At 39.5% G+C, this 13948-nt stretch overlaps 1 protein-coding gene across 1 annotated transcript in view; it reads right to left on the reverse strand.

The window, feature by feature from the left end:
- The window catches only part of INTS9 (integrator complex subunit 9), a 221256-nt gene that overhangs the window by 31803 nt on the left and 175505 nt on the right, over window positions 1-13948 (reverse strand). The gene's annotated exons all lie outside the window — the stretch shown is intronic.

Here is a 13948-nt window from a genome sequence, read left to right on the forward strand (position 1 = left end):
TCTCTGAAAACAGCTATAGTGAGGCCCATTCTCAAAACACCGACAGCTGACCCTCTTACTCCCTCTAATTATCGTCCCATTTCAAATTTTCCTTTTTTTTGGCTAAAATATTAGAAAAAGTCATATTTCTCAAACTTCAAACTCATTTAGAAGTTGTTCTAGCACTCCACTCTTGTCAATCTGGATTCAGGTAGGGCTTTAGTACAGAGACAGTGCTGATCACTCTTAGTGAAATCTACAGGAAACTGGACGGCTTTATTGCCTTGGCAATTTCACTATATCTGCTGCTTTTGAAGTTATTGATCATGATCTGCTTTTTAACCGCCTTGCCTCTATCAATCTCACAGGTACAGTCCTTAAATGGTTTACTTCCTTTCTTCAAAGTTGTACATTCAAGATTTCAGTGCATAACAATCAATTAGACTCATGTTCTCTGTTGAGTGGAGTTCCTCAAGGCTCCATATTTTCTGCAATTCTCTTCAACATTTTCCTGAGCCCTCTTGCTGCACGAATTCATTCCTCAGGCATGAGCATCTAGTTCTATACTGATGATATTTTTCTTTTTAATAATTTATTTACGAAGTTCAGTTATACAATCACAAGAATAAAATCTTGTTTAAGTGATACAGAACAGAAAATATTTCATGCAATATAATATAAAAGGAAACAAAACAAATCTTCCTTAGACCACTACAAAGGGGAGGAGAACCCAAAGCCAGGAAAAAGCCAAAAGAACAGTAAAGGATAGAAAATATCCAATATAAAAGAAACATAATTTATTTATTTTATTTATGACATTTATATCCCACATTATCCCCAAAACAAGTTCGAGTTTAATGTGGCTTACAGTTTAGATTTAAAATACAGAGTTTGAATTTCAACAATACTGAAGTAGTATGATGAAATGGCTGAGAATAACAGATTAGCAAATAAACTACATATAGTGTACATATTTAATAGATTCACAATACGGAAAAGAGACAAGATTATCAACTGGTTATTGTTATATTAACAATTAATGTAATGAATTCTGGAATGAATTGGTGAAGAAATGAGTTTTTTAGCAATTTTTGGAACTGTAAGTAGTTAGGATGAAATCTAATAGAAGGCTTAGCAGAGTCCCCCCCTCAAAACTTCAATGAAGTCCAAAAGTTAATGTTCAGATGATCTTCTTAATATCTAGAAAACCCATCAATTCTTCTGGAGCAAAGAAGACATATTTAATTCCTCTTAATTTAATCATGCATTTACATGGATAAGCCAATAAAAAAAAGTGGCGCCAAGATCTCTAGTCTCTTTCCTCATAGCCAAAAATTATTTCCTCCTCTCCTGAGTAGATTTAGTCACATCAGGGTAGATCCAAATGCATTTGCCATGAAATAGTTCCATTGCTTGTCTAAAATATAATCTTAAAATTGCATTTAATTCTTGCTAAAAATACCCCCCACAATGTAACTCTTTCTGATGATTCTGACAAAGATTCTTCCAAAATAGCAGAAATATTATTCACATCTAGCTGTACACCTTGGTCCCGTCCACCCTCCAATTCACCCTAAGATTTCTGTACAGGTATAGGCACATAATACATTTTATTAACTGGAGGAATAGAATCTGGGGAACACTTCAGAACTGTAGTAAGATAACTCTTATATAAATCAAGAGGTGGTATTCCAGGGGACTTTGAGAAGTTTAGAAACCTTAGGTTCAACCTACGATTGTAATTCTCAGTGTTTTCCAATTTTCTATGTATCACAAGGTTATCTTTCACTTCAGAACATTTAAATTGAAGCAATGTTCATGATATCTTTATTATTGACTATACCATATAATAATCTTATTTTGCCCCTCCCCCCGCAAAGTTGTTTGGATGACGTAACTAGATGGCTTCAAGATAATCTGTTAGTTCTAAATCCGAAAAAGACTACAGCATGCTGGACTACAGGCCACGTCCTGTCCCATCAATTACACCTATGTTATTTGGTACTCCAGTCCAGTCTATTAGTTAATTTAGATATTTGGGTGTCATTTTAAACTCAAAATTACATTTCTCTTCACACATTTCTTCAGTAATAAAATCTGGGTTCCATGCTCTTCACAAAATTAGATGCATTTGAAGTTTATTGGACTTCAACTCACTACATACATTGTATTGTTTGCCTAAGATCCCTTCGGGGCAGGACAAATACCCGGCTCTTTACTTCAATCTCTAGGAGGCCAACGGAAAGAAATCCACACACACACCACCAACAAAAAAATATAGATAAAAGGCCTTTGGGAGAGAGAACAGAGGGTCTCACATAATGGCAGTGAGGCCACCGAGAACTGTCTCCAAATCCCTCAGGTCCTCTGCTCTTTTATTAAGAATGCATTAAGTCATACATCAACTGGTTACATCACAAATGATGGGACACAAACTTTGAAAAAAAATGCATTGGCTAGATTATATTCTGCTTGCATCTGCAAGTTCAGGGTACTTTCCAAATCTGCTAGTGGTTCCAGTAAAAATCTAACATTTATAGGAATGCGGAACTATCATACATTATTCCATGCATCATCTGTATGCTCAGACATCTGCATGCATCGCATTCACTTCCTTCCCTGTTCTCTTCTAAACTTGTTTATGTCTAATAAAAGTTTCCTGCATCTGGTAAAGACAGCATTTAGTAACGTTCCATCTTATTTACTATACTAACATTTAACCTCTGATATTCCTCTCTATGAATGGCGGCGGGGTGGGGGCACCATTATTTTCAAATATAACCTTAATATAATCAGTTTCATGCATTTACAGAATCACGACTTGATTATTGCAATATTATCTACACAGGAATTTCTAAATTAGAATAATAATAAAAAAAAAAAAAGAGTTCAAACCCTACAAACACCATGGCACGTGTACTATGTCATGCTAGATGAGGTGATCATATTACCCTGCTCCTTCGAAAATTGCACTGGCTCCCAGTAAGTATAGGATTCAATTCAAAATACTCATACTGGCATTTATGGCACTCCGAACAGGACTACACAACTATCTCTCAAAACTAACAATTCCATGTACACCTGTTCATCGCCTTCATTCTATTAATGACCATAGACTTGCTCTACCTAGTCCATCTCAGGTTTAATGGGAGTAAACAAGAATAAGTGCCTTTTATTCTATGGCTCCATTCCTCTGGATCAAGTTGCCTCATGCAATCCATTCATTAACATCTTTAAAAAAATTTTGAAACTAGTCTCAAAACTTATTTTTGCTCGAATGCTTTTAGCGATTGATGGAAGACCTCTTTTGGATAAAAATATGAAGTACTGCTGTTATTGCCAAGATGTTTGAATGTTTCCTTGTAAGAATTATTTGTTTTCGTAAGATTTTATTGGAGTTATTTTCTAAGACTTAATATTATTGTACATCATATTGAATTATTTTGTAAAAAAGGCGATTCAACAAATTCAAGTAAACATAAACTATATCTTCCTCATCATTTTCTTTAAGCCATGACTACTGTCTTTGGAGGCACAGACACTTCACAACTAGAAACCAAACAGTGACAAGGGATAGTCAAACATACTGAAATGTTCTTATGACTGGTAACTTTTTTATACTTGAGTTCACTTGGCAGCTGTGTTTGGAATGTTTAGATTTTTGCTTCTAATTCACTTCATACAGCTTGATTCTTTGTCTAGGAGTATTTGAATCAACTAAATTACTGTGACTGAACACAGGTGTCCTCTATTTAACTCTTCATGGACTAAATAAGCCAATTTCTGAAAACCAGGTTAATTTGGGTTTGCAATGAAGAAGGATGTAAAGACTTATTCAATCAAGCATTTTTGGTTTCTTAATCTTAATTTCTTTTTGAATATTTACATTATTGTTCTTTCACATTGAAAATATAGAATACATTGGGCCTGATATTCAGACCGTGGGAGTTAGCCTGATTAACACCTGCGGTCAGTGCTGAGCCCAGATATTCAATGCCAGGCCGTTTCAAGTGACCAGAATTGAATATCCAGTTTATTTTGGGGCCAGTTTGAACTTAACGGCCAACGATATCCAGTGCTGGCCAGTTAAATGGTTTTGACTATTGGGAGGATTGTGTAGACTGGGGAAACAAATCCCTACTTTAATGCATTCTGAACTTTGTATTCATTTTTTATTGTTTAATCTTTATAGAATTTTCACAAATTTTATCACATACATTTGAGTGATGATAGGTAAAGAATAAAACAAGGAAACAGCTAAAAACAATTATCCAAATTCTTATACCCACAATAATAAAGGCGCCATAAGAAATAAATTAAAGAAAAAACACCAGTAACAGACACCAAAAGATAGCTATCATAGCTAGTCTATACAGCATTATCTCTTTCAATCTTTTTATTTAATTTGAGCCATCAACATCGACCACAACACAGATATAACAGTAGCTCTGGAACCCAATTTTCTCTTTAAGGCACCAGCTGAAAACACAACATTCAAATACAATTTTCTTTTCTCTGTGAGCAATTACTTCTCCATCTAAGTTATTTCATCTTTCCTCTTCCCCTCACGCAAACTACTTTCCCTCTGTATGGCATTATTATCTAACTCTGGGTAGTCAATCCCTGGATCTTCACCTCTTCCTTAGTAAATGAAAATTCTGCAAGATGTTTGGAGTCAAAATTACTATTACCCTCAAAAGTTACAATGCAATAAGCATTAACAATAAAGGTAGAACCCATAGCCAAGACCCTTGGTTTAAAGTCCAAGATGTTCTGCATTTTTTCTGTGTAGACTTCAAGAAATCAGGAAATATACACCTCGCAGACTGCATAAAAACCGCATTCAAATGCCTAAAATATAAATGTAGGGAAGTCTTGTGATCTGGCTCATCAGCAAAAGTTGCTACTGGTGTGGTCCTCTGCATGACCATCTCCAGTGAGAACTCAAGGAATCCAGTCAAATTCGTGAACATTTAAGCTTCCTTTTTCTGATCCAAAGGCACACTCCATCTTCCTCCAGCCAGAGAGAAATGTTGGGCCCTCACTATTGGTGGAAGCATTTCAGATGGCATTCTCAATATATCCTTAAGGTACTTCCTTACCATGTCTGCTAGTACAATCAAGGGGACTTAGGAAAATTCAGAAACTTTAAATTGTTTCTCCGTATGATGCAAAAATCCCTCATCTCTTACAATAGCTCCAATCTGGCAGCATGCTGCTCCAAATCAAGAGCCTAAACAGCAACTGTCCTAGAAATATTAGCCATATCTACTAATTTACCAGCCTTAAATTTAATCCCTGTATCACTTCCCAAAGTGACTCTATAGCTGGTTTCTGCACTTCCCACAACCCCATTTTGGAAATGTTCTCACTCCTTCCCTGAGGGGCCATTTTAGTAAAGGATTGGCACACGGCAACAGGCTTGCTGTGCACCAATTTGGAACTACCACTGGGCAGTAGTTCCCACCCCTAGACTTGTCTCTTATATATGTAGGAAGTAGATGACACACTCGGTTCTTCATCGATCCATGATATGATTTTTGCTTGTTATTTTCTTTTATCAATTTCAATTGTATTTTTTTATTTTTCAAATATAACTTTTTTCTATATCTTTTTCCAGTACGACTGTTTTAAATATATCATATCATGGACCGATGAAGAACCGGGTGTGTCACCTACTTCCTACATATATAAGAGACAAGTCTTTTGAGGAAGCCCACCTCTGATGTTCCTTACTACTCAAAAAAATAAAAATAAAATTGGGAGAAACTACAGAAATTATAGTAGTATATTGTTACATATTTATAGCTGTAGTTGTGAAAATACATACTTAAGTTTAATAATTGTGTTATGATTCTGCTGAGATAGGCAGGGGAATGACTGGGACTCGCTTCTGATTGGCCTGTCAGAGATTGAGCTGACGTCTGAAGCAGCAGACGTCAGAAGTCAGATCTATTTAAACTTACCTCTCCCTACAGCCTATGCTTTAGTGTTGATTCCCGTCAGCTGAGCCTGTTTCCCTCTCTCAGTCTGTGCTTGTAGCATACTGTGTATTCGTTGGAGTTTGCTTACTCTTCTTGTTGCTTGTGGTTTCTGTGTATGCTGGTTGTTACCAGCGTGTGCTTGATTGCTTCACTACACTGCACCTGGGTCTGTCATCTGGTGTTATTTTGTCTGTGGTAAGCTCGTCCCTGCTTTGTTTGTTTAGTTCCCCTTTCCTCAGTATTAACCCTTTTTGTGCAGAGCTTGGTATTTGCCTTATGTAAGTCCTGCCTCTGTTGGCAGCCTCTGTTTGATTAAGTTTCCCTTTCCTCAGTGTTAACCCTTTATGTGCAGAGCTTGGTATTGCCTTCTGTAAGCCCTGCCTCTGCTTGGCAGCCTTTCTCTGGTGTCTGCCTTATCCCTTTCGGTACTCTTGTGTGCCTGCTTCTTTCCTGTCTTTGAGAGCAGCCTTTTCCTTCAGCCTGTTTTCCCTGTCCAGCCATTCCTGTGGAGCTTTGCTCTTGTAGAGTCCGTGTCTATCGTGTTCCATTCTGTCCTCGGCTTTCCTTTTTCCCCTGCAGGCTTTGCCCTCTTCTACCTGTGCTTCTGTAGCCTTTGTTTGCATTCTCTCCCTCTGGTCATAGTCTGTACCTGCCAGCTTTTTCTCTGTCACCCTTGCCTTGAATCACTAGCTAGTGCTGTGTGTGTTGCATAAGCTCCAGTCCTTTTTGGGACCCCTCGTTGTTCTTTTCCCTTCCCTAGTATATGACTTGGTTCCAGTTCGGCCGTGAGGCCCGTATGCTTGGACTCTGTACGAGTGGGTTCCAGTTCGGCCGTGAGGCCTGCCTGAGTGGTCTATCTCCCTTTTCTGTTGGTGCTTGTTGATTGTCTTGAGTGTGCGGGGCTTTGTGGCCGTGGTATTGCTTAGCGCCTGTTTGGTCTACCCTAGGCATTGGCCAAGGTCCTTCCTAAGTCTTGGCCTAGGCACAAGGGCTCACAAGCAGGTTAACAAATTGGATACTTATGGAAGGTATCACTTACTGCATGGCCATTTCTTTTCCAGAAAAAAAGACAATCTTTTACCTGGTGCGGTAAAAGGGGGCCTCAGCGTGCGTCAAAAACACATGCTGACACTAGCGCAGGTCCCCTTTTACCACAGCAGCTTAGTAAAAGGACCCCATAGTGAGCTAACGTACAGCAGGTTGATCTTCCAAAGCACCATCTTCACTGGCTACTAAACCCAAAGAAAAGGATTCAACCCCTCAAGAAGCAAGCACCTTAACTGGCTGTAAACACTGTTTGAAGTTTATTCCCAGGTCAGGATTAAGGAATAGGAAAACTAGGCACATACTAGGGCCCATATGCTGAGGAGGGGGCTGCATAAAGTTTGTGCAGGTGGAGGGGAGGTGGGAGGTACCAGAGCCACCACTGTCCTCAAAGATCTCTCTAATCAACTCACCCTTGTACATTGCCCTCTGTTGGCAGGAGAAATAGGCAATCAGTGCTTCATACCTGCCGCTTCTACCCTTCCTGGTTTTTCATCCGCAGTCAGAACCATGTGGAGTCCCATCTATGGGAATTTTAAAATGTATTTATATTATGATGGTGGACCCAATACACTTGCCTGTTCATCCCAGCACACCGCGGCTGTCACTTCCGGATTGAAGAGGGGCCCTCACACTTCAGGGCTTAACAAATTTATGCTGTGGTCCATGTCAAGCACCATGGACCCAATTAAAGTTCCAAATAACTGGCCGCCATTGGTGAAGGCAGAATTTGATAGAACTTTGGTCTAACCCAGCATGGCCCTGCTTATGACCTTATGCCAATATTAGTGCTATATTTGATACTGATGAACATAAAGATATGGAAGTGAATGATGGAAAATGTATGGTAAGAAAGGCTGAAAACTATCGCAATATGTTACAAAATTCTTCCAGCAGTGCCAGAGGTTGCAAATGCCAAAATTCAATGACGATTTAACTGATGTTGCTGATAGGTTAGAATATACAAAAAAAAGAAATATACAAGGATATACTAGATTTTGCAAAATCCTCAAATTGTTCCTATTCAAACAAACTCTGACAAAGAACAACAATGTCTCAAACAACTAATTATTACTTGAATTGGTTATTAATCTATTTTACCATTAACCCTTCTTTTTGCTTCATGTACAATTTCTCATTCATAACAGATTTTCTAAATGTAAAATATCCATAGCTACTCAGTATGTTTATGATACTGTATTGTAAAATTGGATTCTTACAACAAATTACTTTCTTATGTATTATTCTTTGTTATGTATCTTATACTTTTTATTGTAAGTCAAATTGAACTCAAACTTGTTTGGGATAATGTGGGATATAAATGTCATAAATAAATAAATAAATAAAGTGACAATTACTTCTGAAGCGGAGTAAGCTCGATATGTCTCTAGCATCACCTGGATCATAGTGGGAACCCAACCAGTCTCAGAGGGGCAAATCCTAGTCTTCCACATTTTGACTCAACAGGGAAAGAGCTACAATGAGAAAGTAACACAGAAGAATACAGAGCTCACACCACCACGTCTCTATCATCCACCATCTTGGCCCTCAAACCCCACAAATTGTATTTTCAGTCAGTATAATATGAAAAATGCACAGAAGTGTGAAGACGTTTGCAAGACACTATTATCTACAGTTTAGAGGTATTTAAATCTCTTTATGATATTCCCCATTGTTCCTCAAATGCACATATTTAGGTCCATGAATCTCATTTCATGGGGCTTATGGTGCAGACCCTGCTTGAGACCAGACAGGATCACCCAAGATATCTTGCCTGATTGGTGCACACCAGTACATCACCTTCCATCTTGTACTGCATGTTTGGATTTCTGCACCCCCAACTACATGGTTTTACTATTTTAACAGCAAATCTCAATAGCCAAACTGATGAGCATTCCTCTTTTTCAGAGTAACTGCAGCCAGCAGCAATTATCCCAATATGCCTGTCCTCCCCTGAGCACATCACCACCAGAACCTGCCTGTGCCTTAGAAAGCTTCACCTTTAATTACTCCAACACTCTAAATCTGCTGCAGAATTAAATCTATGTGCAGCCTACACTTATGAAGAGGGCTTTACAGGGGGAGAGTGGTAGGGGTTGCATTTCTAGATTCTACCAAGCCCTGGTTCAATAAGATGCTCCCTCGATTAAATATGTGCAGACTTGGGAATACGAATCAGGATGAGGCTACTCCCAACAAGAATGGGAGCAAATACAGAGGGCTGCTTAAGGTTTCAATAGCAAGTAATATGGTAGAAAATGGGTATAAAATGTTATATATGTGGTATCTTATCCTGGAACGTTTGCATAAAATCTATCCCTCCACTTCTGCTCAATGTTGGCATAATTGTGGTTTATGAGGTACTTTTATACATATTTGATAGGGCTGCCCTCAAGTGAAGACTTATTGGATAATGGTTTTTAAACTTCTTCGAGATAGTTTGGTTATACCAATTCAAGCAAATATGGGATGTGGACTATTGCATCTTACATAAGTACATAAGTATTGCCATACTTGGAAAGACCAAAGGTCCAACAAGTCCAGCATCCTGTTTCCAACAGTGGCCAATCCAGATCACAAATACCTGGCAAGATCCCAAAAAACATTTTATACAGCTTCTATGCACCTTTTCTAATTCCACTATATATTTTTTTGAGATGCGGTGACCAGAATTGAACACAATATTCGAGGTGCGGTCGCACCATGGAGCGATACAAAGGCATTCTAACATCCTCCTTTTTGTTTTCCATTCCTTTCCTAATAATACCTAATATTCTATTTGCTTTCTAGTTGCCAAGGAAATATTGTAAACTGACCTTTATGATGGCAGCTCTTTGGAAACAACCACGGATCCCTACACGTAAATTTCTAATAACTAAAGTGGACTATGTATGTTGTATGAATAAGTTGACAGGAATAGACTGTTATATCTTCTCCGAAGCTGGGAACGTTTTGTACAGTAAATAAGTACATAAGTATTGCCATACTGGGAAAGACCAAAGGTCCATCAAGCCCAGCATCCTGTTTCCAACAGTGGCCAATCCAGATCACAAATACCTGGCAAGATCCCAAAAAGTACACAATATTTTATACCGCTTATCCCAGAAATAGTGGATTTTCCCCAAGTCCATTTAGTAACAGTCTATGGACTTTTCCTTTAGGAAGCCGTCCAAACCTTTGTTAAACTCCGCTAAGCTAACCGCCTTTACTACATTCTCTGGCAACGAATTCCAGAGTTTAATTACACGTTGAGTGAAAAAACATTTTCTCCGATTCGTTTTAAATTTACTACATTGTAGCTTTATCGTATGCCCCCTAGTCCTAGTATTTTTGGAAAGCGTTAACAGACGCTTCACATCTACCTGTTCAACTCCACTCATTATTTTATAGACCTCTATCATATCTCCCCATAGCCACATTTTCTCCAAGCTGAAGAGCCCTAGCCGCTTTAGCCTTTCCTCATAGGGAAGTCGTCCCATCCCCTTTATCATTTTCATCGCCCTTCTCTGCACCTTTTCTAATTCCACTATATCTTTTTTGAGATAGTGACCAGAATTGAACACAATATTTGAGGTGCGGTCGCACCATGGAACGATACAAAGGCATTATAACATCCTCATTTTTGTTTTCCATTCCTTTCTTGATAATACCTAACATTCTATTTGCTTTCTTAGCTGCAGCAGCACACTGAGCAGAAGGTTTCAACGTATCATCAACGACGACACCTAGATCCCTTTCTTGGTCCATGACTCCTAACATGGAACCTTGCATGATGTAACTATAATTCGGGTTCCTCTTTCCTACAAGCATCACTTTGCACTTGCTCACATTAAACGTCATCTGCCATTCAGATGCCCAGTCTTGTAAGGTCCTCTTGTAATTTTTCACAATCCTCCCGCGATTTAACGACTTTGAATAACTTTGTGTCATCAGCAAATTTAATTACCTCACTAGTTACTCCCATCTCTAGGTCATTTATAAGTATGTTAAAAAGCAGCGGTCTCAGCACAGAGCCCTGGGAAACCCCATTAACTATCCTTCTCCATTGAGAATAATGACCATTTAACCCTACTCTCTGTTTTCTATCTTTTAACCAGTTTTTAATCCACAATAGAACACTACCTCCTATCCCATAACTCTCCAATTTCCTCTGGAGACTTTCAGTGGAGAGCTGGGATGACAACCTAATAGCCTGATGTTTGGAACATCCCCCATGTTTTTCTCTCTGGTGGGGGAGGGGGGCTGTTCTACATTTGAGTACTGTTTACTTGGGGGGGGGGGGGTTAAATCTTGCTTTAAGATATATGTAATAGCATCATGCCAAAGAGCTGTGGTATGAAGTTTATAGTGACTAGCAAGTTGTATTGCATTGTGCTATTTTTCTTTTTTTTTGGTTGTATACTGGTTTTCAAATTTCAATAAAAACTTTTTGAAAAAAAAAACCAAAAACTATGTGCAGCAACTAGTAAAAAAAATTATGTAGACAATTTGCATTTCTCTCAGAAAACGTAATCAGAAACAATGTCTTAGATAACATCTCTGTAAACCAGAACTTCCCAAACTGTGGGTCGGCACCCCAAATGGGATTACAAAACCTGTGTTTGGGATCACGATCCAGGTGGGCTCCCCATAGGTGCACCATTATTCTGCACTTCTGGGAAGGCGAGGGTATCACACAATTTGGCTGTGATCATATCACCAAAACTCTACAACTGTACACAAAAGCTACCACTATCTTTTCCACTTCAAATCTCTCTCTTTAAAAACTCTATGAATAATCACATGAACTATAGATGCCCTCTCCACATTGCACAACACTATTGTAACTCTGCCAAAATGTAAATTGTAAGCCACTTTGAACTGAAACTTGTTTTTGGATAATAGTGGGATACAAGAAGGCCGCCGAGGGGGGGGGGGCAGGAGGGACAAAATTCCCCGGGCCCAGGCTTCCAAGGGGGGCCTGGCACCGCAGTCCCCTGCCCCGCCCTCCTCTGTCCACCACCAGGCCGGGCCCCCCTGAATTCAAATCATAGTGCCTCACCTCGACCTCGCTCTGTGTGAAAGAAGCGCAGCAGTGGCAGACTGCCTCCCTTCGGGCCTTCCCTCCCTGTGTCCCGGCCTCGCACAAGTTACATCAGACGAGGGCGGAACACAGTGAGGGAAGGCCCAAAGGGAGGTGATCTGCAGACTGCCGCTGCCGTTCTTCTTTCACACGGAGTGAGGTCGAGGTGAGGCGCTATGATTTGAATTCAGGGGGGCCCGGACCGGTGGTGGATGGAGGGGTGCAGGTGGAGGGGGGGGGGGTAGCGATGATGACGACCTCAGGGGGGGGGGGCCTGGCCCAGTCTCTCGGCAGCCCTGGATACAAGAATGCATAAATAAATGAATCACGGGGTCATGGCCACAAAAAGTCTGATAAGTACTGCAGTACACAAAAGGAAAATTACCAAATAGTACCCTGTGTTCTGACTTTAGCTGAGGTTTCCTTGGGTGGCTCACTATTGGAGGAACTGGAAGATATTAATACAGTTATACAATGGACCCAGTCCAGTACTTAAATCCTTCTACCTTACCAGTCTCTTATATTTTATTGAATTGTTACGTTTTCCTTAGCCATCAACCATGTAGTCATCTGTTTGGCACAGAGATTCTCAATTAACATTTTAACCTTATTAGCACCACAGAAGCACAGTGGCATCACCAATCATCATCTTGGGTGCCTCAGTGCATGCTTATTTTGTCCTAAACAATTAGAATGAAATCAATTATGCTGTTTTCTCACAGAAACCCTTCTATTTTTGGATTAGTTAGGCAAATATATGATTACAGATTTCCAAGCTTCACTCTGTTCACACTGGAAAACTATTTCAGAAATAAATATAGATGTTACCAGCTTTCTAATTAATACAGAAGTTGACACCAAAAATCCATTTCCATACATTTTCTCTAGTCTTACTAGTTCCCAGAGTAGTAAGCGGTACATGTGGAACTATCATCTTGGAATGGATTAGTTACCCCAGGAGCTCGCTTTCCAATCTCATTCTAATATGAACATTAGCAGGCAGGGAGCCTAGAGTGAAAGTATTAAAGTCGTGTAGCAAGCATCAGAGGCTCCCACAGCTGAAACCAAATTATATTCAAAGGAGAGTAGTCCTTTGAAAGCATATATACGTGGCTAAAAGTTCTTACATATGTTTAAAAATAAAATGGGTGCTTTCCCATCTAGTTTTCCTCAAAATGTGTTTGAGTTTACTATAGATTGTCCAGGTTAAATCTGCTTGAAATTACAATTGTCAGGGATGAGTAGACAAAGTCATCAAGTACTATTTTATAAGGACGCATGTAAATGGCACAGTGCAAAACTGTATGGGGTGAAGCATGAGTGGGACATGGGTGTGTCTCCCACTTACATACACAACTTATAGAATATTGTACGTTGCACATATTCCTTGCTGCACAGGCATATCCATCTATGTCTGCCATAGAGCTGGTGTAGGTAGGTGTGCACTCATTTAGCTATGCCAAATGCAGGTTTACACTAGTATTCCATAATGGAATCTGGGCACCAAGATGCTGTTATAGAATAGACAACTCCATACACTGCATTGGGGTCACCTAGATTTAAGCGCCCCTTTATAGACTTGCCCTCTAAACACTTAGGGGATCTTTTAACTAAAGCTTAGCTTGAGTTATCTGAAGTAGGGCCCATAGGAATAAAACAGGCCCTGCTGCAGATAACTGGAGCTAAGCTTTAGTAAAAGACCCTCTTACATAGAAGAAGGGAAAAGGTCAACATCTAGAAATGATCATAGTATGAACTTAGGAATCGTGAAAGAAGCTGAATTGGATTTAGTGGCAGTCACAGAAACATATAGAGAACCATGGCTGGTATACTACTACTACTTATTTCTAGAGCGCTACTAGACGTACACACCACTATA

The sequence above is a fragment of the Microcaecilia unicolor genome, chromosome 3 (genome assembly GCF_901765095.1).
Source record: "Microcaecilia unicolor chromosome 3, aMicUni1.1, whole genome shotgun sequence".
NCBI classification, from domain to species: Eukaryota; Metazoa; Chordata; class Amphibia; order Gymnophiona; family Siphonopidae; genus Microcaecilia; species Microcaecilia unicolor.